Source organism: Sciurus vulgaris (assembly GCF_902686455.1).
Source record: "Sciurus vulgaris genome assembly, chromosome: 7".
In the NCBI taxonomy this organism is placed as follows: Eukaryota; Metazoa; Chordata; class Mammalia; order Rodentia; family Sciuridae; genus Sciurus; species Sciurus vulgaris.
The window spans coordinates 13,863,645-13,891,329 of record NC_136467.1 but is presented as its reverse complement, the minus strand read 5'-3'; the positions used below and the strand labels follow the sequence as shown (position 1 = coordinate 13,891,329).

General features: G+C 38.5%; 1 long non-coding RNA gene across 2 annotated transcripts; it reads left to right on the top strand.

The window, feature by feature from the left end:
- Positions 1-1,487: 1,487 nt before the first annotated feature.
- LOC306666499 lies at positions 1,488-27,356 on the top strand. Of its 2 annotated transcripts, none has more exons than XR_013765320.1 (5): positions 1,488-1,762; positions 8,746-8,903; positions 11,413-11,487; positions 16,374-16,607; positions 25,980-27,356. It is a non-coding gene; the product is annotated as an uncharacterized lncRNA (long non-coding RNA). The 2 variants fall into 2 exon arrangements; XR_013765321.1 differs by having other exon boundaries at positions 11,349-11,487.
- The last annotated feature ends 329 nt before the right edge of the window (positions 27,357-27,685 follow it).

Here is a 27,685-nt window from a genome sequence, read left to right as displayed (position 1 = left end):
CAGAGGAAATGGACAACCTGTGCAGTGGGAGAAAATGCTTGCAAACTATTCACAAAACACAGGGTCAATACCCAGAATATATAAGGAACTAAAAACCTCCATAGGAAAACCACAAATAACCTTATTAAGAAATGAGCCCTAGACCTAAGTAGACATTTCTGAAAAGAGAACATACAACTGATCGCCGGGTACATGAAAATGTTCAACCATCACTAATCCGCAGGGAAATGAAAACCAAAACCACAGTGAGAGAAAACCTCAGCCTACTAAGCATGGCCAGCTGCAAAAAGGCTGAACAAGTGTGGAGAGGAAGTGTCAAAAGGGAGCTCTTGCCCACTGTTGGTGGAAATGTAAGTTAGTGCAGCCATTATGGAAAACAGAATGGAGATTCCTGAAAATATTAAAAACAGCACTACAATATGATCCAACAATCCCACTACTGGGTGTAGAGTTGAAGGAGATGAAATCAGGGTGTTGAAACATCTGCACTCTCAAGTTCATTGCAGTGCTATTCACAACATCCAGGAAGTGGAAACAACCCTAGTATCCAACTGCTGAAGAAAGGATAAGGGAAATGCGGTCCAAACGTACAATAGAATACAATACAGCCACAAAACACATGAAATCTTGTCACTCGCAACAACATGAATGGAACAGGAGACCATTATATTAAGTGAAGAAAGCCAGGCATAGAAGGATGGGTACTCATGGTCTCACTTATACGTGGAATATAAAAAATCCCTCCCATTGTAGGGTGGTGGTTACTAGAGGGCAAGGAAGGTAGGGGAGGGGCAGGGAAAAGTTGGTCAGCAGACACTAAGATCCAGTTAAGTAGGAAAAAGGAGTTCTGGTGTGCAGTTGTACCTGTTGTGACTATAGATTACAACAGGACTCAGTATATTTGCAAACACTGAGAAGAAGGGATTTTGCATGCTTTCACCATAAATAAATGGTACGTGTTTGAGGGATAAATACTTAAATATTACACAGTGGATAATGTATCAAAACATAATATGAAATCCCACTAAGGGCTACAGGATTTGTGTCCTTTTGTAATCTTAAAAATAAAAACAGCTTAAAATGGCAAATATAATGCTATATACCTATCTTACTGAAATAAAAAAATATTTAAAAATATATTTGCTGCTTAAATTAGAACACTGAGGCCTTTATAGGAAACATTCATAGTCTTGTTTTTATAATTTTTAGGGCAGGAAACATCATAGGAGAACAGTTACAAAATAAGCGTTGTCCCTGCTGAGATTTAGTTTCTGTGCAGATGCTGGTCCCTTTTCATGAGACAGTGCTTTCCTGTGCTGTTCTGAGTGCCACATAAGTTCTCTGAGATTGTTTAGCTGGCTTCCGTGTTGGTTTTACTCTGTAGAGGCAGGGAAATGAGAGTGGGGTGTGGCTCCCTCCCTCCCGCTGCTGTGCTGGAGGTGCTCCCAGTCATTGCCCTATCCCAGTGACTTTCACAACATCCAGAAGAAGTTGCCACGTGAACTGGTAATCACGAGGTTCATTTGGCAACTTTAAAAATAAAGACCAGAATATTTATGTGGTGATGAAATCCTAAATGTCCAAGACACTGGGAGTGCTTGAAGACTAAGAAGATGTGAAACCAGGGAAGAGTGGAGAGAAAGTTTTAGTCAATTCCCAATTATCAGCATAATTGAAGTAGGCAATGAAACAGATCAGGCTAACTGGACGGTACCACAGAATCCAATTGTCTTTGCTGTCAGTTGTGTTTTGCCATTTCCCGGTGAGTACGGGTGTGTCTGGTGAGCTGATATCATTCAACATTTTGAGCAGATGGAAGTTTGGGAGAAAATGCCCCGCTTCCCCACCCCACACCTGCTGCTGGGTCATGGTGGCTCTGTGCTTTCTGCTGAACACCGCCTCAGTTCCGCTCCTTTGAAATTCCTCCTCCGTTTCCGCTTGCAGTACTTCTTTCTGCCCGCTGCTTTCCTGGGCTGTTGCTTTCCACATTGGCTTCTCCTCTCCTCGGGTGCTTACTTTCCACCCATGGCAGCACGGAGGAGAACCTTACTGTCCCCATTTAAAAAGTGCTCATTGCTCAGTTCTACAGCTTCAGTCCTCTATCAACTACCTTCCTTTCCAAAATATTGTTTTTGGCCCATCTGTCCTCTGTCCCTCATTTCATCTTGTGCATGAGAGTGATTCTAACCAGTCACTTTGGATGTCTACCTCAACTGCATGGATTATCCGTCTGGCTTTCAATACAATTTGTGCTGGGGGGTGGGGTGGGAGGGTGAGGGGGGGTTAAGGCAAGGGATGAAAGGGAGGTCCTCCTGTTTGCTTCAGTACATTGAAATAGCCTTTTAATTGGTCTTGTCATCTTTAAACTTGAAGCCACTCTACCACCTTTGAAAGAATTTTTCCAAATGCAGATGTGATAATGCCTTCTCTTTAAAAATGCTTTTTCAAATCTCTATAATGGCATGTTTTCTGGGCATGTTCTATTTGATAAAATAAAAAGATAATGGAGGAATAGGAATTACCTACCTAGGATGTGTGTAGCATTCTAAATAAGGCCACTTTTTTTTTTTTCCCCCAAAGATAAGCTTCCTGGTTCCAAGGTATAATTATCAAATAATCAGGTAGACATGCAGGTTACCATTACTGGTATTAATTGTGCTAAAGATTTCATGACTTGTGACTTGTACAGTCTTTCTCTTTACTGAACAATGAATGAAAATGCAGGACAAGAAAAAGGAAGTTGTTGTATTTGAGGAGGACTCTCTGTTAAAATTCACAGGACTGAATTTTATTCAAAATTAAAAATCAAATGAGGAGTCTGGGGACTTAGGTCAGTGGTAGAGTGCTTGCCTAGAGCATATGAGGCCCTGGATTCAATCCATAGCACCAATACTGCACACACACACACACACACACACACACACACACACATAGCAAGTGAACTTAACACATCCCAATATGCTTTATAAAAGAGGCTTTTTAATAAAGCTACTGGAGTTTATACCAACTTTCTTGTAATATAAAAATTTCTGGACTGTTCCCCTTGGTTTTTCTATCTCTATTATTTCTCCTTCCTGAGTTTCAACAAGTCTTATCAATAATTGTTACATCTGTAGAGAGACTAGGGCTAGAGTTTCTCCAGTGTAACTTTTCAGAAAAGAAGCATTTTGATTGTAAAAGTCTGTCAAAAGTCACATGACCTAGCCTTGCCTAATATTTCAGCTTTCCATAAATATGCAGCACTGGCTATGTTCTCTATTCATTAGTTCCAATTCCCAAATGGGACTCTATTGCCTCAGTTTCTATTCTCACCCTAAGGTCACAGGGTGAGTCTTTGTTCTCAAGCAACATTTTAGTCCTAAATTGTATTTGTAAGAGTGCTGATGACTTATTATATGTAGAAAGGAGTTTTTTTTTTTTTTTTTTCAATGAATCTGCTGTCTCTCAGTTTCATTGTTAGAACAGACTGCTATCTTGTGAAAAAGCCCTAACCATCCTGACCCCATCTTTGAACAAGCTACCTTGGAAAGGAAGCCATCAGCCTAAAACGATGATAAATCTTTATCCCAGAGTCTGCACAGTTGCTAAGTGTACAGTCAACCTGGAGAGCCTTTTCTGTTTCCTGACTTGTAGAATAAAAAGAAGAAAATCTGTGAGGCTCTAAATGATAGCAGTAGGTTGCCCCAGTGACAGGAAACATAAAATTGTCTTTTTAAGCTGCTGGTAACTTGTAGTTCCTATTGAGCAGCTGTGGAGGGGAGGTCTTTAGTTATTAGGTCTAAAAAAGAACATCAATGGCTTTCATTGCTTTGTGGGGTGAATCTATACATATTTATAAGAGATGGTTTAGAAATTATAGCAATTTGATACTTTGTTGATTTTCAGAAAGATTTATAAATTAATATAAATATCTCATGCTGTATTGTTTGTTTTGCTGGAATGCACTTGTTGAAAATTAAGTGCTTAGTCACAGAACATCTGGGCAGGAGTGTGGATGACTCAGGACAAACTCATCACCATTATCAAAACTCAGAGGTCACAGCTTCCTGACAATGAGCCATAGACATCATGCTCTTCTACCAAGGGCTGTGGTCCCAACCACTTTTCCACCCAAGTCTACCCATATTATTTGGATAGATTTGCTGGCTCCACTGGTAGACTATTGTTAAAAGCAAGAAAGCATGCCGTTTTTATCATAAGCTTTTTGCTTGCATTATATAATGACTTTATATAGTAATAACCATGAAAACACAATTTTCTTTTTACAAATTATACTGATAAAGTCACATAACATGAGATGACCTTTGAATAATAATGGAACAGTCATTTATTTTTGGTAGGGAGGGAGACTCTTGTTTACCCTATAAATTCTGGGGGTGGGGGAAAACTGAGAAGCAACTAGCCATTTTTATTTAAACTCAGTCCTAATTATTAACCTTCCTAGCTTCAACAGAAATTAATAAAAATTAGTCATCACTGCCAAATCTAAGCCATAATTCCTAGGATGGTAGTTAATATTTAAATAAGATTACATATTTTCTTTTTGGATTAAGATAGAGGATTGCATAAATCTGCCTTTTGGAAACTTTTGCTTTAAATATGTTTTCAAGGAGAGGTTGATCCTGTGTCCACAGTGTCCCCACCACAGGTTTAAATCAAAGATTCTCAGAAGGGATTAGAGCACTTATATTCCAAGGAGTGCTGACTTTTTCTTTCCTTTCTTTTCAATGCTTATCACTCTTTGACCCAGGCTGAACTTCTGATGTTTACCTAAGGTTTGGTTTTTACTTTAGTGCCTTAGTTTATGATCTAGGACATAGATTGAGGATGACATTCTAGAGTTGAAAAAAATGGTGAAGTTCTTTCTGGAAAGAAAAGAAATCTTTTCCAGCCTAGAGCTGCCATTTGGAAATTATTTAATGACATTAAGAATAACCTTAAAAACATTAGGTCATTTTTCGAATGATATACCCAGAGGTGGGCAGACAATTTAACACTAAGAATAACTTCATCAAGTATTGATATTGCTTCAGTATCCCAAACACAACGTACCACTGAGCCATGACAGTTTCTGTTAGCCAATGGTTCTGGAGAAATCAGAATGGTTCTCCACGTTCTGTCTGGTGTTGGGCAGGTTGGCTGTTACATGTCTGTAAAATTCAGTTGGGTCCAATTTGAAATATAAGACAAATTAAACCAATTTAACATTTCCTCTGAATTCTGATAAGTTAGTGCATGACCCATCAGTTTAAAATGTGAGAAGACTATTCCAGAAAGTTGGACCTTTGACAAGCAGGAGGTCTGAAGGCAGGCTGGAGTAAACAGCTAAGGAGGAGAGCTTGGGCAGCATGAAGTTTGGGAGGTCAGGGTGGATCTAGACATCACAGGCTTTTAGAGACCAAGTTCAAGATTTGTCTTACTTTTAAAAATCGTGACTCTTACAATGGAAGAGTTTTAATAAAAAGTAGGAGGGTGACATGATTTATATCTTTTTTTTTCAAGATTATACTTGAGGGAGACCAGAGAGGACATATCCAATGGTCTAGTTGAAAGATGATCGTAGCTTTATATCTAATTTATTAAAGGTCTATATTTCATTAGCATAAATATGAAATAGAACACTCTTGTTCTCCTCTTACTTCTTCCAGATAAGCCTTTTCAGCTTTGTTTCTCCACCCTTCCAGGTCACATAAATAGAATACTTATTGCTCATGTAAGTCACAGGACAGTCCATGTTGGACCCGATCAAAACTTCAAGCTCACGCTCACTTTCAGGTTCTCCTCTTCCCTCCTCTCCACCAGGAACTTCCGGTAATGACAGGGTGCCTTGTGCTTTTCAGTGCCTTCTCTCCCTACTGCTATCACTTCCCCCTTTGTTATGCTGAAATTGCCAAGAAGGGATTAAGGGAGAAGGGGTCAAATGCCTTTTTTTTTTGGTACCAAGGATTGAACCTAGGGGGACTTAACCACCAGCCACATCCCCAGCCCTTTTTAATATTTTATTTAGAGACAAGGTCTTGCTGAGTTGCTTAGGGCCTCTGAGGCTGGCTGAGGCTGGCTTTGAACTCGCAATCCTCCTGCCTCAGCCTCCTGAGCCACTGGGATTACAGGCATGCATCACTGTACAGGGCAAATGCCTTTTCTTTCAGTTGATGATGATATCGTCCTCTCTTGACTGTCATTGTTTGTTAGTTCCAATGTGCTGAAGATATTCTGTTAGGGACAGCCTTCCACGTGCCGCCATTGTGAAATATACTTGTGGGTCTTTCCGTAGTGCTTTGGGGTCTCCTCTTGCCTAGTTACTTTGCTGTTCTTACTCCCACCTCTTGTGTCTCATCAGAACCTTCTTGTTGCTGGCTCTTCCTTGCTGAGCTGCCAGTCAGTCCTCCTGCATAAGGTACTGGCTGGATGACTCATGCCAGAGTAACTGCCATGGTTTCTGCTGGACCCAAGGGACACTTACTCATATGTGCCCAAGCAAATGTAGGAATTCAGCTGTTTCTGGTTATGCATCTTCAAACTGACATCTCTTTCCAGTTAGCTTTTCTCTTTACTTGAATGGTCATAAGATGCTTATAAACAGGTCTATCAGGAAATAGTCAGTAAGAAGCCATATTCTAATCCCTACAGGGAATCTTCCTGGAGCCCACTTCTCCTGACTTTATGGTGGTAGTAATAGCTTTAGGGGGGTTGGGTGCTGTGGTGCACACTTGTAATCCCAGTGACTCGAGAGGCTGAGGCAGGAGGATTGCAAGTTTGAGGCCAGCCTTAGCAACTTAGCGAGGCCCTAAGCAACTTAGTGAGTCCCTGTCTCAAAAAAAGGGGGGCTGGGGGCTGGGTAGGTGTCAGTGGTTAAGCACCCCTGGATTCAATCCTAGGTACCAAATTTTAAAAAGTCAGTGGAGGTTACCAGTGAATCCCAAAATGGCAGAACTCTCTTCTAATTGTGACTTCCACCATTCTCCTGGAATTCTCTCCTTGCTCCTAGTCATCTACTTACACAGATTTGCAGAATATGATAGGATGAGGGTTGAGTGTTCCATCTGGTTTTGAGATTTTAATGTACTCTGCAAAGGTATCTGGTCCCCAGGTACTTTCTGGTGTTTAGAATGTGGGGTAGATTTAATTTCACATTCTCAATCCTTTCCAGCTCCAGTCTTTCACAATGGGAAAGATCATATTCAGAATCCTATGTGGTTTGGACTACCAATGTTAAAGAAGATGGGGGTGAGGGTTTAAGCCAGAAAATTCCTGGTGAAGCACATAGGACTTGATGGTAGATTGGACATGGAGAGTGAAGGAGAGGGAGCAAGGGTGACTCTTGGGTTTTTGTTTTATACTACGCTTTGGTTGTTGGGAAACATTTGAAGGAGCCTGAGTCTCTGCATAATTCCACCCGACCCCACGGAAGGGCAAGCGGCAGATGATGTGTCATGTGTTCAACGTAGATATTTTGAGTTTGGGAAGATACTGAACAGACAAGGTGGGGAGTTCTGTGAGATGGAGATAGGCACTTGTAATTATGTTTTACTAGCAATAGCTAAAATCACGAGTGTGGACGGCACGCAGGGCGGAGTGTACACAGTGAGAAGAGTCCAGCACTCATCACATGCTCAGCTACTGAACAACGACCTCTACAGAAACACACACAGAAATTAGAATAGTTTTAAAGAAGTTTGTAGGGTCGCTGTCACTATTCCATAGTCAATGTTCTTCTTACGACTGTCTCGAGGGATATGAAAGGTGATACGATTTGCCCGATAAACCCAAGTAGCTGTTGGTGGGTTTGCTTGGTTCCTATAGAGCTAGAAGATATAGACGTTTATTTGATAACAAACAACTCCAACTAGGTTACCTGCTGTTGTGGTCTGGATGTGAGGTGACCCTCAAAAGTCACATGTGAGACAATACAGAAAGGTTCAGAGGAGAAATGACTGGGTTGTAAGAGTCTTAACCCAATCAGTGAATCAATCCCTGATGGGATTAATTGAAGTGATAGGTGTGGCTGGAGGAGGTGGGAATTGGGGCGTGGCTTTGGGGTATACATTTTGTATCTGGAGAGTGGAGTCTCTCTCTCTGCTTCCTGATGATGTGAGCTGCTTCCCTCTGCCACACTCTTCCGCCATGATGTTCAGCATCACCTCGAGCCCTGAGGAATGAGCCGGCCTTCTATGGACGAGGAACTCTGAAACCATGAGCCCTCAAATAAACCTTTCCTCCTCTGCAATTGTGCTGGTGAGCCCCTTTTAGCTGTAGCAGCGAAAAGGCTGATTAAAACACCTGCTTTAGAATACAACATTCAGAGAGGACCTGGGGATAGAAATCTCAGCCCCGACAGCTGGTAAGAGAAGCCTCTGCTCAGCTCAGGATGTAGATTGGGATGTCCAGGCACAGTTGACCCTCCAGGAGGGAAAAGCCCATAGCAGTGAGGATCGGTTGGCGAAGCAGAGGCTGTTGCTGTACCAAGCAGGATTTTCAACAAGACTGAAGATCCTGCTGGAAAACATGAAGTGGAAGATGTAAAGATTTAGATGGAGCTGGTCCAGAACTAAGAATTTTTTTGGTCATTATTAGTTCTTTTTCTCCTAAAAATAATGATTTGAAAAAAAAGTCAGGGTAGAATTCCTGAAATTGCCTATTAAGTATATAAAGATTGTGTAGCAATGAATGATAAAAATACACAAAATTAATAGTTTGGCCACATCATTTCCCATCGTGTATAAAACTTTCTTTTGGCACTTACAGGTGCAGAACTTGCCCCTCAGATGTCCCTCAGGTGATTGTGACCGTCACATGCTCTTCTGCCGGTGGAGTCAGGGGTGAGGGCAGCTGAGCTGCTCTGGGACAAGCTCTGTGGAGCAGCTGAGCCCATGACACTCGGGAAGACCTGAGGATGCTCACAGGTGGGCTTGTAAATCCCAAATGCAAAAGCACGGCTTGAGGTGGGCACTGAGCTTTTAGAACTGATACCGCCGTTTACCGGTGACAAGTTCTGCTCCTTCTAATGTTGAAGATTGAACACTAGAGAAGCACGCCAAGGCAAGCATATTAAGCAGGTTTTATTTAAAGGTAATAATACAAACTTCTCCCGGCAGGAAGAAGGGGGGCCATGGCTGATGTTCTAAAGTCCCCAGAAGTGAGCGCACCCTACATCTTTTATAGGTTAAGGTCTCTTTTGTCCTCCAGTTCTCTCCCCCCTTATCTCTCCTTCCTGCCTAGTGACTAGGCCTGGTTTTGCATTAAGTGAAAAGCCATGGGCAGGGGGAAGGCCAAGGTGATTCAGGCAGGTAAGGACCCAGGGGGCAGCTCCATGCTTGCAGTCCTTGATAAAGGCAGGTAAACTTGGTAATCAATGGGCTCCAAAGATCCTTGACATTCCATTCTTCCAGGGGCAGTCTCCAGCTTCCAGAGGCAGATGGCTTCATGGCTTCATTTCCTCAATTTGACCCGATCCCCTATTTCTACACTAACTACCTGTCCTTAATTCTGGCTTCAGAACCTGGGCTATCCGGAGGGTTTCTTGATGCATAATATTAATGATAATAATAATAATTAATAATAATCCTTCCTTACTTGGGGAAAGAAACATCTCACTTTAAAATCAGAACTGGGCTAGAGTCATTTGAGTCTTCAGTAAAGCAACCCTCTTGCTCAGGCGCACACTTAAGTCTTCATTCGCATGTTTAAGTGGTTTGGGGACATGGCTATATTCATGTCTTCTCTCCCCCTTAGTGTTAAAAAGCTCACAAGGTTAGAAAACAGCTATTTACCCCAGTGGTTTTCATATGAAGAGAAGTTTTTGAAAGAATTCAATTAATATTTTACCTAAAATATCCAAATTAATGATAGAGACTTGTTTTTGAAGGATCAAAGTTTTTTTTCCCCCTTTACATTGTTTATAAAATAATTTGGTTTTGGCAGTCAATAGTCTCATTAACAGCAGTTTGTCTTCTTAAAATTAATTTTATTGTATGGCTTGACTGTCCTGGTCTCCACTTTATCTTGTCATGGGAAAAGCTCAGCTGTTACAAAGATCCTTAATGTCCAATAGGGAAATGTGGGGAGGAACATCCCAGAGTCCCAGTGGGGTAAATTCTCACAAGTGACACTTTTCTAGGGAGTGCTGTTTACTCAAGTGGCCAAACAAAGGTTTGGTTTGCCCAGGATCCTGAATTATGCCCCTTGTGTCAGGTTGTGGTTTTGGAGATAGATATAGGGGTTTTCTGGCTTACCACACGTGCTAGGGCAGGGGTTGAAGAAAGCGTGGCACATCTGTGCAACTCTGAATAGCTGAGCACTGTGGGGCACAGACGTAAAGGGAGTCAGAGAGGATAACTCAGGTGAATCAGCATTTCCCACTCTGCATTCCTTGAGCTGCTGTGTACCCCTGAAGTCGAAATTGAGGACAGGCAGTTAGTATAGAAGAGGGAATCCAGTAGAGTGGAGAAGATGGAGGCCATTTGAGTCTGGGAAGTTGGAGACCACTCCTGGGAGAATGGAATGTCAGTGTCCCCAGAGTCCTTGGATCACCAAAGTTACCTGCCTATACTACCAAAGGCTGCAGGCAGGGATTGCTAATTAATGCCCCCTGGGTTGTTACCTGCCTGGATCACTCCATTTGGCCCCTCCCCCTGCCCATCTGCTTCTCACCTTTTTGCCATCTCACCAGCATCTCCTGGGCCTAGTCACATAGGCAGGAAGGAGAGAGATAAGGGGGAAGAGAGCAGGAGAACAAAGGAAATTTTCTTGGGACACAGAACACCAACCATGGCTGAAGGGTTGTGGAAAATAATATTCCTAAAAGACAGACCCCCCACCCCAAAGCGGAGGGACAGTGTGGTTCGGGAGGAAGGAGGGGAAACTGGCTAAACACTAAACTTCTCCCAGTGCACCCTTTCCTAATAACAATGGCCCTAAACTTAGACCTTCCCCGTCGCAAATTAGCCCTAAATAGAGGCATAGCAAACATTGAAACTCTGGGAAACAACGGATCCCAGACTAAGAACAATGAGTTTCAACCTTTTTGCAACCACCCTCCTAAGTTAAAATTTTAACCCATACAACTGGCCCCTGATGGTCAATACTGCAGGTACATGGCTTCCAATGATTACATCATTGTACCCTATAAAACCAAACCCCCCCTATAACTGGGTGCCATTTTCCCCACCTGGAAAATGGATCCCGATGGCATCGAGTCTGCCAAGGAATGAAGGCTTCTCTGAATCTGTTGAGGTCTCCCTTCCGTCCTTTTGAGTTTACAATGACCCTCTTCTCCCTCCCAGGAGAAGTATGTGCTACCACCTTTAAATAAAACCTGCTTCACGAGCTTGCCTCGCGTGCTTCTCTAGTGCTCAAACTTCAACATTTGAGGAAGCAGAACTGGTCACCAATAACTGGAGGTATCACCCCCAGGAGTGCAAAGATACCACAGAGAGGCAGAGGAAGACACTCCACAACAGAGAGCAACGCCTCAGGGCATCGGCCTTGGTAAGCTGTTCTCTTTTCATAACCTCTGTGTTAATATTTGAGACCTAATCTATAACATAACTTAAAAATATTACTTGCATGCATCTGAAAATTCATACACATGAAGTAAGTAGAAGGTTCAAAGAGTTTGATTAGTAATCTCTTGCTGATGTCTTTTAAAAAAGAGGAAATAAAACATTTTACTAAAACTAATCTCAATATTAATTATTGATATCAGAGAGCATTCTCTAAACCAGATGAGTGCTGTTCATCACTTACACTGACTGTTCTAAATGAATTTTAGAGGTCTCTCTCTGGAGAGGTCAGGAAATCTTAGAAAAATCAGGAAATCCTGGTTGGTTTCATGATTTTGCTGTACAAATACTACCCTTTGTTTCTGAATGTCATGATGTGAAATGGATAGGAAGCATTCTGCTAAAGGCCTCTTCCTGATTTTATTCTTGTTTCCCTATCATCTAAAATTTATACCTGCATACATAATTATATCTTCTACTAAAGAGATACTATAGCTGCCCATTCATAATATGACGCCAACCTCTATTTTTAAAGTATAAATACTTCAGCAACTCATTGAAAAATAGTTTCTCAAAACTTTGAGGGGAAACTAGCATTATCACATAATTACTGAGCACTTGCTACTTGCAGGGCACTCTGATAATCTGTGGAATTGGTTTATGAACTGCCACAGAAGATATGGAAATGAGTGTCAAGAGAGGGTTTCCATTGTAGCTTTCTACTAACGCTTTGGCAAGTTACTTAATGTCTCTGTGCTTAGGTCTTCTAATCTGTATCACGAGGCTAATCATGACTGTACCTCATTAGTGAGTTGATCAAAATGAACAATCTCATTAGCTAATTGATAAAAATACCTTGTGTGGTGAGAGTTATCATCCCTGGGGAGTTGTGAAATGTGCTAGTTGTGTGGCATGTGTTATAAAAATATTGGCCTATTGTGTTTATTTTCTGGGATCCCTGGGTAGGTGGAGAGTAGGGTAGCCAGCTCGTTCTGCTTGGATAATGATTCAGAGACGCACGGTGTGTCTGAACTTACTTTCTGCATCTAAGATGCTTGGTTGCAGGCCACGGTGATGTCTTCCAGAGCATTCCTGTGTGTTATCTCACCTCCCCTGATTTCTGACCTTTTTATGAGCTTATAATGGAACTACTCTCCAGGCTGTGAGTAATCCAATTGCCTTTGATTACATCCCTTTCCTATTTAAGTTAGCCTGAGTTGATCTTCATTGTTTGTAAACAAAAACTGACTAGTAATCCCCATTTGGATGTTTAAGAAACAGATGCTATAATGCTTAAGAATCCTTCTCAAGTTCTTGCAAGTAGTTAACAGTTGAGAAAGAATTCAACGTGGTTTAACTTTACTCCAATATCCCTGAACTGTATTTACTCTAATAAATCTTTGGAAATGCCTTCCTTAAAATATGAACCTTGAGTTTTATTAGGTCATCTGTGAAGGTATCAATACTGATATTTAATAAGTGGTTATATAGGATGTTTTTGGCATTAAATATTTGTGATTTGTTTTGAGTCATATAAGGCAATTCAGTTGGATACTGAGATAGTCAATATATTTTTATTTTGTGACACTCTTATTGGTAAATGCTCAGCCCATATTATGATGCTCTCAACGTCCCTTCTGTTCATCTGGAAGACTCTCTGTTACACAAGGCTCAATGTAAAGGCTGCTTTGAGATCCAATATAATGTATGCAATAACAATTAAGGGATGAAATGTAAATTATAGTATTTTAAAATATTAATGTAATTGATAAAGATGAACTATGATGAATTATTTAGCAGTAGTTACTGTGGGAAAAATACTTAGAGGATCCAGTATGAGTGGAGGCTGGTCCTTGAAATTCCTTTTAAAGAATGATGAATGCTGTGAATTTGGATTGCCCACTTGCCTGGCTATGGATCATTTCCTTCATCACTTGAGGGTGGGCTTGGGCAGAGCTGAGGGTTGAGGGGGCCTCCAGTAAACCAGAGGAGGTGGGGCTTCCCTCTGGAGTTCAGAAACTATGCCATTAGCTTTAAATTCCAATAGCAATTTGGTAAATCTTTCTGGGGTTTTTAGATGTTTACAGGGTGTAACTGGACTGCCCTGGGAGGAGAATGAAGAAGATTTCAAGTGTAATACACTAGTTCTGAAGGCATTTTGTTATCGTACTCCTTTTTCTTCCTCTTCATCTTTGTATGGGACCATCTGAGTCTGGAACTTCTCTTGAGTCTGCCTTGATAGATAAATCCTCTCCTCTGCTATCAGCCTCCTCTGCATATTTTGCACAGCGGTTTTTAATCTGTCGACAGGCTTTCACGCTGTTTCTGTCTTCCAGAAATCTGTTAAAATCTCTTATCTTTGGGTGGACCATTCTGTCTGATGTAATGGTTTATTTGTGGATTATCATTTTGTTGGTGATGTTGGAACTGACAGAGATAAACACTTGCTCTAAGTCTGCATTCTTGATGAGACTTGCTCAGACTTGATAAGACTTGATCCCCAAACTAATAATGACTTTTTGACACCTCTTTGGAAGGATCTTGCAAATTCTCCTCAAATTAAAAGAAAAAATCCCATTGCTATATTTATAATGCTTTGAAATATGCATAAAGCTACTTACATTTTTAATATTATTCATCAAGGACATAGAGTGAGATTCTAATCTGCTGTAATTGAGGCATCAGTTTTCTCTGTCAAATGAATCCCTAAAAGTTTCCTGTACGATCAGAACAAGATGGACTTTTAGATCTCATAGTAATTTTTGGTATTTCTCATAATGCAAAGCCATGGTTGTTTTTGTTTGCTTGATAGTTTTTGTCTATGGGGGAAAGAAAAGAATAATTGAGAAAAATCTCAAAGAAAATCTTCCCTGGAAATCGTTAAGACTCCTCTTTTGTTTTCTGTCTGGCTAATTTTGAGATCTCAATATGCTTTAGAGAGGAGTTAGATCATGAATTGAGCATAAAGTCCAAGCTACCATTTCAGTTTACATGGAAGGATGACTGAGCCAGACTTCAACAACAGAAGGATTAAAATAAGTACAAAGTCAAGATTTCTAACAAGTGGAAATTAGGGAAGGACTCAACTGCACAGCAAAACAGAGGCCTAGAAGTATATGTAGCTTTACTGAACAACCTGATGCAGAGTTCATATTTCCATAGGTGGGGGAGATTTGGGTAAAGAGCTAAAATCATTCCTTGAGGGTTGCTCTATTCATTCATTTATCATCCATTTGTTGATTCCACAAATATTGATCTTACTATGAGAATTCTGAGAATCTAGTGGGGAAAATTCAGAATTGGTTTCTTTTGTTTCTTCTTTTTCTTTTCTTTTCTTTTTTTTTCTTTTCATAGAGAGTTTAGAATTTAACGTAGGTCTCATCAACTAAAAAGGCTTGGTAATTTTTTCTAAGATCTAGCTAGAACCAAAGCACACCAGGGCAAGTAATAGATCTGCATGCAATGTGCTTTTGTATATTAATTATAGTTAAGTAATGCATTATTAAATTTTAAAAATATCAATATTGGCATTAATAAACACATTAGTGAGGGTATGAGTATTCTTACGCTTCAGTTGAACATTACCTTGGTAATGTATTATTCTCAGCAATATTTAGGTACAGATTATGAAGGATGGATCCCAAAAGTTTGCAAAGAGACTCTACAGGCAATTCTCTGAAGCTTTGCTGGCATGAAGAAAGGATGTTTGATGGGCAGATTTTTTCATTCCATTTCCATCTGAGAAAGTAGATGTGACAACTGGTCACCCTGGTCAGATTCCAGAATCAACCTGTTGGATTTTGATCAACACTTGTGGTTCCTTTCTGCATCCTGAAACTTACTTGAATGTCTGCTTGCAATCATAAGATTTGACAAGGCAGGTGAAGGGTTAGAGTAGGGCCTAAAAATGCCATCTACCTTTACACATCAAGCTGAGAAAGTTTGGTGGAAAGGAAAGAACTGAGCATGTGTTTAACAAGCTAATGCTACATCAAAGGGACAGAAAGAAACCGCTTGATAATAAAAATGTTGCTTTGATTGAAGCTGGGCAAAAAGCCAAAAGCACTGGAGACTTGAACATACTGAATTGTTTCAGGATCAAACACTCCAGAAGTCTATGGTAAATGTAAAATTTCTCTTGTAAATTGTGAGGCTACATCAAAACGGATCTCTTGCTGAGGCTCCAGAGTTGAACCTTACTCAGAATGGTTCTCTTTTTATAATTAAAGAATAGGCATAGATACATGGATTCATTTAAAATAGATTTATCAAATGATAATGTACAAGAATTTCTCACAGGGAATTCTGAAGAAAAGTTACATATTTGTTCTTTCACATGTTTCTTTGATTTTAAAAAAGTCACTTGCAAGATTTCATTGAAATTCTTATTAAAACAAGTAAGTATTCTTGGGTATAACAATATCTATACTTGGCAAAAACAACTTCATTTGGACACGATAAATTAATAATTTACTGTGTCTCAGGCCATCGCATTTACTGCTTTGCTGATGTTTGGGATTAATTCTCTATTAGACTGTAAAGCTCTGGGAGCAACAATCATGACTGTTTTATCTAGCATGTAAGAGAGGATCAGTAAAATTTTATCAAGTGAAGCTGTTACACATTGAGATGTATTGATAAAACTCGTTCTTATGACTTGATATTCTTCAGATATAGTATCATGGTTTGTGTGTAAGTGGAAGGGAGTTTATAAGATTCAGGGGTTTTGTATAACTCAATGTGTAAGCTCACAAGCACAGACAGTAGAGGTAAAATGATAGAAATACAACAGGCAAAAGTTCAGTGAGATCCACCCAAGCAGTTTATGTCCTAGAGGTCTGACAATCGGCGGCTTCGATTCTTCTTGAGCAGGTTCTTGGTTGCTGCTGCGATCGCCTGAGGACCTCCAACTCTAGCTCCTGCCCTCTTCCAAAGTGGACTCTGACCAATGAATCTCCAGGGAGTTTCCAGACCTTCAGTCCCAGTCTGGGGGGGCATCATTGATTCCTCTTGTTCTAAGGTGCCAGATTCTTGGACTGAGCAGCTATGGGTTCCTCCAGCTCTCCAGTCTGCAGACAGCCATGTGGACTCTTCAGCTGTGGTTGTGTAAGTCAAGTCAACAAATCCCCTTTTTATTTAAATCATAAAAACCATCCTGTTGATTCTGTTCCTGACTGGTCCACAGATACAGTGGGAGCCAGAGTGGGACAACTTTTTGAAAAAGTCAGTAAACCAGTAAAGGGAAGGAATTTATATAGGGTTACTCTGGTGTCTGCTCTGTCCTAGGCATAAGGTAGCAGAGAAGGCACTTCTTCTAAGTGAAGAAGGTGGCCCCATTATGAGCACCAGATCCATCCTTCATTGTCCTAGAACACCAGTAATCAATTGGTGTGCCCAGAGTACTGAAATTCCTATTACCCTTCACTATAGGCACCAAGTCGAAATGTTTTATTTATGTTTTAAATTCTTTACATTTACTAAAAAGGCACACATAACACAGAGAGTTTGGGGTGAGGAAAGTTCTTATTGTTCAAAAATATTCATTGTATTTTACCTTTTTTAAAAAAATATTTATTCAACATCCTGACATTGATCTAGGGTACATGAGTTATATCTGTGAAAAAATAAACATATTTCTGCAAATTTTGGATAAGACAATAACAGACATAGCACCTTCATGAAATGTAGACTCTGATAGGCTGGTGTGGAAAAGTTAATCAGGGTAAGGGTGAGTTTGGGGTTGGGAAGTGAATGTAACTTGAAATAACTTGATCAGACTGGAACTCGTAGAGAGGTGGTATGGGAACAATTTCTTGAAGGAGGGAAGTAGGTTAGCTGGCAGATACTCAGGGAGGAGAGCGTTAGCAGTGGGGACAGAAAATGCAAAGACTTCAGATTTTGTATGTGTCCAATATTTGTTCACAAGTGAGCCACTGTCCATGGTAGAAAGAGTGGTGGGTGTCTATGGATGTTCTTTTCTGATCTGTTCTGTTTTTCAGTAAAATAAGAAGTGGGGGTGTTGATCAGCTGAGAGTGAGGATGATGGAGGGGGAGAAGGCCCTAAGGATGGTGAGAGTCGCTGGCACTCACCTGTCAGTGTGGGGAGTAAAAGGATATTTTAGATTCAAGGGCTGCCATATCAGAGTTCTACCGTCCTGGTGACTTAAACAACAGAAGATTTGTTCTCACTTTCTGGAGGCCCAGAGTCTAAGATCAAGGTATTGGAAGGGTCTCTTCTGAGGCCCCTCTCCCTGGCTGGTAGATGATCACCTTTTTCCTAAGCCTTATGTGTCTTCCCTCTGTACCTGTCTGTGTCCACATTTCTTCTTCTTCCATGGACTCTAGTCTTATTGGTCTGAGGCACATGCTAATGATCCTATTTTAACTGAGTTACCTCTTTAAAAACCCTACCATGAAGTTGAGCATGTAGCTCAGTGGTAGAACTCTTGCCCGGCAGGTCTTGAGGCCCTGGGTTCAATCCCCAGCATTGTAAAAACAAACCCACAAAAATCCCTATCTCCAATTAAATCCATATTTTGAGGTACTGAGGATTTTGAACTTCAACATGTGAATTTTTGGGGGGAGCACAATCCAGCTGATACAAATGGAATAAAAAATATAGTATGAAAAAAATATAGTATGAAATACTATATTTTTACTATATAGTATAAAAATATAGTATAGAAGAGTTGGGAATAAGTATTCCCAACTTCATGAGGGGCAAGAGTTTGAGGGTTTCTACGTAACTTTTAAATAATCTCTTCTCAGAAGTTCTAAACTGAGCATTTCTCAGATTCTTACTAATACCTGAGAAGAGACAAATAAATGTGAAAACTCAAGTAGCAACATTAAAAAATGCTAGTCTAATAAATTGATAAGATGTAGACGAGATCATGGAAAAAACTTGGCAATGATGAGTTTTGAGGGCAGAGTTTTTCAACTCAGAGAAACTAAAAGGTAGGTGGAAGACAGGGAAACCCAATGAAGCAACATTGAACCAGATAAATTTGCCACTGGAGACTAGCTATGGACCATGGATTTCTGCATAGTAATTTATTCTCCAGTCATAAACCTGAGAATGCAATTGAACCATCACTCATGTAAAGATTAATAATATCATGGGCAAATCACAAAATGGATTTGTTGGAGAAAGCCTCCTGTTTATACATTCTACTGTGTTCAAGGAAGAAAAGAGAAAGAAAATCTTGTGGAAAAACTTCAGTTTTAGGGGAAGGAACATCATCATGAAGATATAAAAGGAGAAGATCAATCTGAAACTAATCAGGAAATTATTGAATAGAAAACTGAAAGACATTAAAAATAAATCTAAATAGAATGCAAGAAAACCTAATTCCAATGAGACAGGATCAGAAAGCTTTCTAGAGAACCTGGCAAACTGAAGTACGTGGGATCTGATTAAAAAAAGAAAGAAATATCCTAAGACAAACAAGATAGTAGGGCATCTAAAAGTAAAATAGCAGAGTAATATTCCAGCCTGGACTGGATAAAGGTCAGGACTAAAATGGAGAGGATGGGATTAGTGATGTGCAGGATTAAAATCAAAAGTTCTTTGAGAATGCAGAGGTAAGCGGTAGAAATAAGGAAATGAAAGAACTGGTCTTACTGATGATGAAAAAAAAGATAAAAAGCAAGTAGAAGAGAAGCAATAATCGCAGCCATAACCAACTGAAACTACTTCACACGTGCCAACTGAGAAGCTCAACAACCTTGAGAATAGATTCACACTTTGGCATACCCTGAGTCTGCCAAAAGAAAACAAAGTTTGAAAAGATCAACTAAGCAGTCACTGCAAGTACCACAAGCCTATTATAAAGTTGTATGAAGAAAAAAGAGGTTCACTAAAAAGTCTTATGCAACCCTGAACACCAAAGATGTGTACCGTATTTTATAAAAGTTTAATGCCATCTGGTAATATAACCGTCAAACCTATCTTTTGCTTATTAAGGGAGATAAAAGTATGTTCAAATATAAAAACTGTACATAATGATATGACATTCAGATATTATTATTTTCAAAAACACTTGATAACACTGGTTGACAAAAGTAAAATGAAACCAGAAGTTAAATGATACACTGAGGAGTGAAAAAGAAAAACAAAACAAAACTGTAATTTCATGATTGGATAGACTGATGAGGAATATTTACATGAAGTAAAGTAAAAATACTTTATGCAAAATGAAAATGTTCAAAATATAGAAGATTAAAAAGTACAGTTGGGTGTGGTGGCTAAAATCCCAGTGACTCAGGAGGCTGTGGCAGGAGGATTGCATGTTCAAAGCCAGCCTCAGCAACTTAGTGAGGTCCTATGCAATTTAGTGAGACTGTGTTTCAAAATAAAAAATTAAAAAGGCTTGGGGACGTGAGTCATTGGTTAAGTTCCCCTAGGTTAAACCCCAGTACCAAAAAAAAAAAAAAAAAAAAAAAATGTTTATCAGCAATTGCTGTGTGATGTTTCAGATTATATTAACAAAACCTGGTGTATGTATGAGAAAAACTTAAAAATGTTAAATGTTAGCACTGGTAAAACAAATATTTTTTAAAAAACATTGCAGATTACATAAGTAAAATAAAACCCTTTAAAAAACCATATAGGACAGAAAACAAAAGAAACAGCAAGAACATAAAACAATAAAACAGAAATCAGACCCAGTATGTGCTAAAATTGAGTTAAGGAAAAAGATTTGTATGCTGTTTGAGAGGAATCAGGCATTATGAGCACCAGCATTAAGAAGACACCTACTTTAAATATTTAGTGGCAATTTTTGAAATCACAAAGACTAAGAAAAAATCCTAAAAGCATATAAAGATGATTTAGGAGGCTATTAAAATTTCAAGATGGAGCTTTTTGATAAAGTAAAAGCAAAAATCTTATTTATAAAATGAGCGTTATTTTTAAAAAAGTGCAAAAGCGTTTCAAATAAAAGAACAGGCAAGTTTTTATCTGGTGAATGGAAGCTTTACAACATTAGAATCAGTGTTACAACCCCAGGTAAAAGGTACTTCAGGTGGGAAACCATTAAATGGGGAAAAGAAAAATTAATTACTTAATGTAAAAATATAAGCCTAAAAAGTGGTAAAATAAGTTGTATGTTTAGAATTTCAGCCTCCTAAATGTCCAGTAAAATAGATACATTGCATCAATAATAAATTGATTATTAAATTAAAAGACAATGTCTAGGGCTGGGGATATAGCTATGCGTAGAGTGCTCTATGGGTAGCACTCTATGCGTAGAGTTCTTGCCTCACAAGTACAAGGCCCTGGGTTCAATCCCCAACACTGCAGAAAAAAAAAAAAAAAGACAATGTCTCATCTGCAATGTTTATGACAGACACTTGAAATTTTTAATATTTAAAATAACTTCTTAAAAGCAATAACAATAATTGAACAATTTCAGAGAGAATAAGTAGATCACAGAATCACAGAATGAGGCAAAAGGAACAGATAAGTATGTAAAAGTTTAGCATAATTAGAAATCAAAGGAATGCAAAATAAAATCACAATCTGTCAACTACTAAATGGACAAGTGGTTTTTTTGTGTTGTTGGTGGTGGTGTTTGTGTGTGTGTGTGTGTGTGTGTGTGTGTGTGTGTGTGTGTGTGTGGTTTTGTTTTTTAAATAGTAATGGCATCTCTGAGTTTGCACATAATTGAAAACTCAGACATTGTTGACAGGCATATAGATTACCAATCTTTCTTGAACACAGATTGGTAATTTGTATCAAAAGCCTTAAGTTACTCATTTCCTTTGATTCAGTAATTTCACTTAATGGAATTTATTCTAGAGGGAAAAAGCATCAATTCATGCAAAATGTTTTATAAAAGAATTAGTAACAGATGTGTTTATACTAGCAAATGACCAAAAAAATAAAAGGTTTCTCCTTATTTTATTTTAATAAAGACAAGTCTTAAACTAGAATACTTGGTAACCATTAAAAGTTATGTTCTGAACAAAATGGAATGGGAAATCCCAATAATTACTAATATTACATGAAAAAGATCACATTAATACCGTTTCTAAATTTTCTTTACTCCAGTTCTATTAAAAAAACATTTTTTTGTGAAGAAAAAGATTAAAAGTAAATATAAACATGGGAATGGATGTTTGAATATGGTAGAATTGAGTGACTTTTGTTTTATTTTTTAGAGTTTCATGTATTTTCAAAATTAACCATTATCATAAATCAATTTTAATAATACGATATTATTTAAAATTATCTAATTCTGAAAGGAACATAATTTGAGACTATTTTTCTTAGCTTGAATCCCTTGTGTGGTTTTCTAACGCAAAATGCTTTCTGATTCCCCAGGAAGAATAATCTGTCCCTCTTAGTGTCAACCACTCCAGCCTTCATGCATTTCTTTGGTGACACCTGGGATATGCTTTTCAAAATACATTTGTTAGTTAACATTTTGGTCTCTATGTCTTGTACTCTTATTTTATTAATATTTGAAGTACAAAGTGTGGAACTGCAAGATATTTCCCACATATTGATAATGCTCATTGAACATTTGCTGAATTGAAAGAATTTTTTCTGGTTTGATCACAGAAATAAAACTTTTAGAAAGAATACATGGTTTGCAAAGTCAGTCAATAATACAAAGCACTTTTGATGTGAAAATTTTCATGTTGTATCCTTCTAATTTGTCAACTTAAATGTTCATGTCTATTTGGACTGATCTTATTTGTTATCATTCTTTAGGTTTCATAGCCATGATGCATTTCCAAGTAACCTACACAGAAATGTTTATGTATTCACTTTTGTAATAAATTATGGACTTGGTACAAATTTACAATACCTTAATGATACTGTACTTGCATATTTGAAAAAAAAATCACACTAAACAAGTATTCCAATACTTTAAGGGACTTTGCAGCTGTAGTTAGTGAAACTTCTATATGAAGATGTGTACATTTAATGTTTTGCTTGTCTTTTTATTTTTCAGTCTCTCTCTATGTATATCTATCTCACAGTGGAAAAGAAAACAATTAGTCACAGGAAATACCTGATAACATCACAAAGAGTGTCTCATGGCATTTATGTTTTTCCATAATGAAGAAATCTAATTTAATTAATTAATTTATTTCCCTTTTGATTTTTTATTTTGAGACAGGGTCTCATTTTCTTTTTCTTTTTCTTTTTAAAAAATATCTTTTTAAAGTTTTGTCCTTTTATACATGTTATACATGTTATACATGTCAAGTTATACATGACAGTAGAGTTTATTTTGACCTACATACACTCATGGAATATAACTTCCCATTTTTTTATGGACTGTATTTTGATTCATTGTACACAAATGGGGTACATCCTTTTGTTTCTATGGTTGTGCATGATGTAGAGTCATGCCATTTGTATAATCATACATGTACATAGGGTGATGATTTCTGTCTCATTCCACCATTTTTCATAACCCCCTCCCTCTCATTTCCTTCTCCAAAATCTAAAGTTCCTCCATTCTTCTCTCACCCCTCACCTCCCCCACACCCATTTTATATCATCATCCACTTATCAGGGAAAACATTTGGCCTTTGGTTTTTTGGGATTGGCTTATTTCACTTAGCATGATATTCTCCAATTCCATCCATTTATCTGCAAATGCCATAATATTATTATTCTTTATGCTGAACAATATTCCATTGTGTATGTATACCAGTTTCCTTATCCATTCATCTGTTGAAGGACATCTAGGTTGGTTCCACAATGTAGCTATTGTGAATTGAGCTGCTATAAACACTGATGTAGCTGTGTTACTATAGTATGTAAGAAATCTAATTTAAGTTGGATGGTGACAAATAAAATTATTCTTCCTAAAAATAGGTGTTTAATATTCTCCTCTATGGATCCATAACTAGCAGAACTGCATGTGGATAACAGAAACACTTGCAAAGACAGCAGGCACAGAGATGGACTGAAAGCAGGGGTGAAGACAGCATTCCAGAGATGAGGTCACGTAGAAATCCTGAGTTTTGCAGAGTTTTACTTGAGAGCTATCTTTAAAATAATTTCAATCATGAGGTAACTACAATGGCAGTGAGTCTGCTACAGCTGGCTCATGCCCAGGGAATTCACTGGTCTTGAGACGTATACTATCGACTGGAAGTGACTGGTCTACCTGAAAAGAGAATGGCCTGCTGAGGTCTCAGTTGTGGTGTTACTGAGAATGTGCTTTGGATATGTGATGCTTTCTCTTCCATAATCAGAGCAGGTTAAAGCTAGAAATCAAGAAGTGGAAATGGGGGTGCACAGAGCAGAGACAGAGGTATGTGGGAGTGACATAGGAAAGAGTGAACTACAGCAGTTATTAACTTGGTGCTGCTCAGCTACAAACTTACCCCGTTTGTTCTGCATTGTGATGACGGACTTATATCTGCACGTTGCATCTGCCCTTTGTCAGTTGCTTTGGCATTAGACTTTCCTGAGAAGATATTGGAGGTACACAGGAGGGCTGGAAGAGGAGGGGGTTTTTCTGCTCCTGTGTTCTGTTTTCCAAAGAGAGCACAGCTGCAAATCCCAGCTGCAGTGGCCTCTGCGGTCCACTTGAGACACCCCCCTCAAGGTTGTTCATCATCACAGTGTGAACTACTTTGGCAGTTCAGCAGGAATATCCTCAAGTATGTTTCTCGGTCACCAAAATAAGAAGATATTCTCGTGATTTCACAATGAGTGGATTCCACTGAGCTTCTTCATCTTCGCAATGGTGAGTAGTGCAGAGTACTACAGAGGCTGAACCTCAGCCTCAACAGCTAGTATAGTTTGGATCTAGGATGTCCTCTCAAGGCCCATGTGTTAAAACCTTAGCTTCCAGTTTGATGCTGTTAGGAGATGACGGAAACTTTAAGAGATGGGGCCTGGTATGAGGTGTAAAATTTTGCCACTAGAGGCATGTTATTGAAAGGGACATGAAGACCCCAGTCACTCCTTTTTCTCTTTGCTTGTATGTAGGGTATTGGGTAAGAGTTCACTGAAAGCTAACAGAGGTAGTTTTCAGGCATCAAACAGAAGGCCCTCAGATCTTCATCGCTTAGCATAATGAAAGTTTGACTGTGAAGTTTAGCCAAGACTAAAAAATGTGAACAAGTAAATATTTGGACCACATTTTTGTATGAGGTTAGTTTGCTTGGTGTAATCCACACGCTTCTTGAGGTTTTTTTAGTGAAGCTTTAGAGAATGATCCTCAACTGCTTCTGGTTTCTTGCATGAAGAATTGAAGTTCAAAATGACAGCAACTAAGGTACTGAATTAGGTGAGTTCATTTAGATGACGTCTACTCAATTTGCTTCTCTCTGGGGACTAACCGATCTCACATATGTATGACAGGGTTCCAAGTTGATCGCTTAATAACCAGTTTGCTGATATATCAGTCTCCCCTGTTGGGCATAGATTATTGGACTAAAATCAAATATTTGATTCCAATTGGGCAGGATCTATTCAGCAGCAATTTGGATTGCTCAGTAAGAGATCCTACTCTTTCCTTTGCTGATGTCTAGCTACCAAATCTTGATATCTTTCCATTTACTAAAACCAAATTAAAAAAAAGTTTCTGACATAAAATAGTGTGATTTCATAAAATCCATCCAAACATAGTCGTTCCCTTTTAGATGGATTTCTTCAGATAATTAAGTATACAAAGTGCTACCAGAATTTTATTCACACATCTTCCCAGCACTGTTTATATGAAATTTATTAAGCTAAACCTTATACTGAAAGAAATAACTGTTATGTACACATAGACCCTAAAAACTTCAGGGCAAATGTTCTCCTCACCAGCATTATTCTTATTCTGAGCTGGAATGAGAAACACAGAGAGGGTACTTGCCTCTGAATTCAGTTCTTAATCACTGAGAACATCCAAATGAGTGTGTGCTAGCTCCAGTCAGTTGAAATACCAGCTCTTCTTTTGGCTGTGGTTGACTCAGCCTCCACATAGGCCACAGACTAGCTGTTGTCTGTGTGGCCACTGTCCATGAGTAGTCTCTTCACAAAACTTTCTCCATCATCACAATCTCAGAACTGAATTTCCTTTGCTGAAGTTCCTTGTCTTTCTCTTAGTAAATGTGTACTGAGCACCTACTCTCTACAAGAAGCTGTGTGTGCACCTAAGAATATGGTAGTAAAGAGACACACTCTCCTGCCCTCCACCAATATCTCAGAGGATAGAAACATTAATCAAATATTTATTTAAATGGACAAATAAGTCAGTCATATATATTTGTTGTTAGTGTACAACATGATATTTTGAAATACACATACATTGTGGAACGGCTAAATCAAGGTAATTAATATATGCATTACCTTGTGTACTTATTTTTTATTTATTTGTGTCAAGAACACTTAAAAACCTACTCTGAACAATTTTCAAGTATACAATGCATTGTTATTGACTACCACATCAAACGTTTAAGTTAGTTTGTGCAACAAATTTAGTACATATTTTATTTACTCTATTACCATTCTAGGTGCCAGTGATCAAGCAGTGGAAGAAAAAAATGGATAAAACATCTGTTATCAAGAAGTTAGCCTTCTCGTCCACATAAAATCAGAAACACTGATACATGAAAGAAGAATTATAGAGCACAATTGCAGCATAATTGATCCTGAGCCCGAGAAGATGTCATGAATTTGATGTGTGAATTGAGACCTGCAGGACAAGAAGGTGTTAACTAGGTCCAAGAGGATGAGCAGAAGAAAACACATGCACTAAGGACCTGAATTAATACATAATTGTGGGAAATAATTCAAAAGTAATTAAAAGTACTAGCAGTTAATTCTAAATCCCTGACCAATTAAAATTAATTAAGTGACCAAGAAACTGGTTTCTCTTGGAACTTTTTCCAACATTAATTATGTTAAAACACAATTGCCATATTCAAAAATGAATATTCATTTGGGAATTCTGATCAAGGAGAGGAAAAATACGGATTATATGTAGTATGAGCTCAGTCAAACACTATTTATGCAGCCATAATTATATAATACTTTCTGAGGCTCAAAATACAGTTAAATATTTTTACACGTTGAACTCACTTTCAAAAGAAAGGGAATATTTTTCTTGTCACTAGGTCCACAGCACTAAAAATCCTTTATATTGGTTTTTATGGTCCTAATACAATATGTGCTCATTGTATACAATTTGAAAAGTAGAAGAAAGTATAAAAATGGAAATAGGAATCAGCAGTTATGTGCCAACTCAAATTTATATAACTTTTCTTGTTTGATTCAAATCGTCTAATTAAACATATTGTATGTTCTATGTACAAATATCCTAAAATTGGATTGCCAAGATACAGGCAAAATTTAAACTCATAGACGACTGAGTTCTGAAGTCAGTGTATGTGTTGGTTCATAACACCATATGACAAACTGGGTACAGAAGAAAGAAGAGAGGTTTATCTATTAACTGATTTGAACCTGGTTCTGCTCCAAGGTGGGAGGCCACACTGAGAGATGCAGGCAGACACCACAAGGCTGGGGACAGGGAGTGCACAGGTGTCTCTGGGACTCTTCTGACCCTCTTCTTATGAATCTGGCAGGATTCAAGCATGGAGTCTCTGCCCCTAGCTTCTCTCTTCCTGATCATCTCCAAAGACCCACCTTGAAGCAATGTAGTCAGATTAGGTTTCTCCTGGCTCCTCACTGAGGGGATTGCATTTCAACCCCCGAGACCTTGGGGATGCATTCAAGCCACGCTCCCAGCCACAATAGTGCCTTTGTGCCTGTGCTTTACATACATTGCCTCACCAAAGAAAATAACAATGTTGCCAGCGTTCTTTCTTCTATCATTGTTGGGTTTAGATGATGATTGAAGTTTAGAATATCAGAAAATCGCATTCTAAGTCTGTAATTTTATTTTATTGAAAAAATAAACATTCATGAGTTTTTATGAAGTGCAATGAATTTTCTGGTATTCTGATTATTCTTGAAGATAAGATGTAATATTAGCCTAATCTAAAATATGAATATTGCTTTCATTATAGATATGGGATTTAATAAAATTAGCTGAATAGTGAGCATATTTGTAATTCTTGGATTAAAAATATATTTGATTATCCTGTTTATTATAGTCTAACTTTTTAAATTTCCATATTAATTTTACTATAGTAATTTGTTCTTCCATAATTAAATTTTAAAATTTTTCTCTAAAACAACACAAAAAGGAACATGC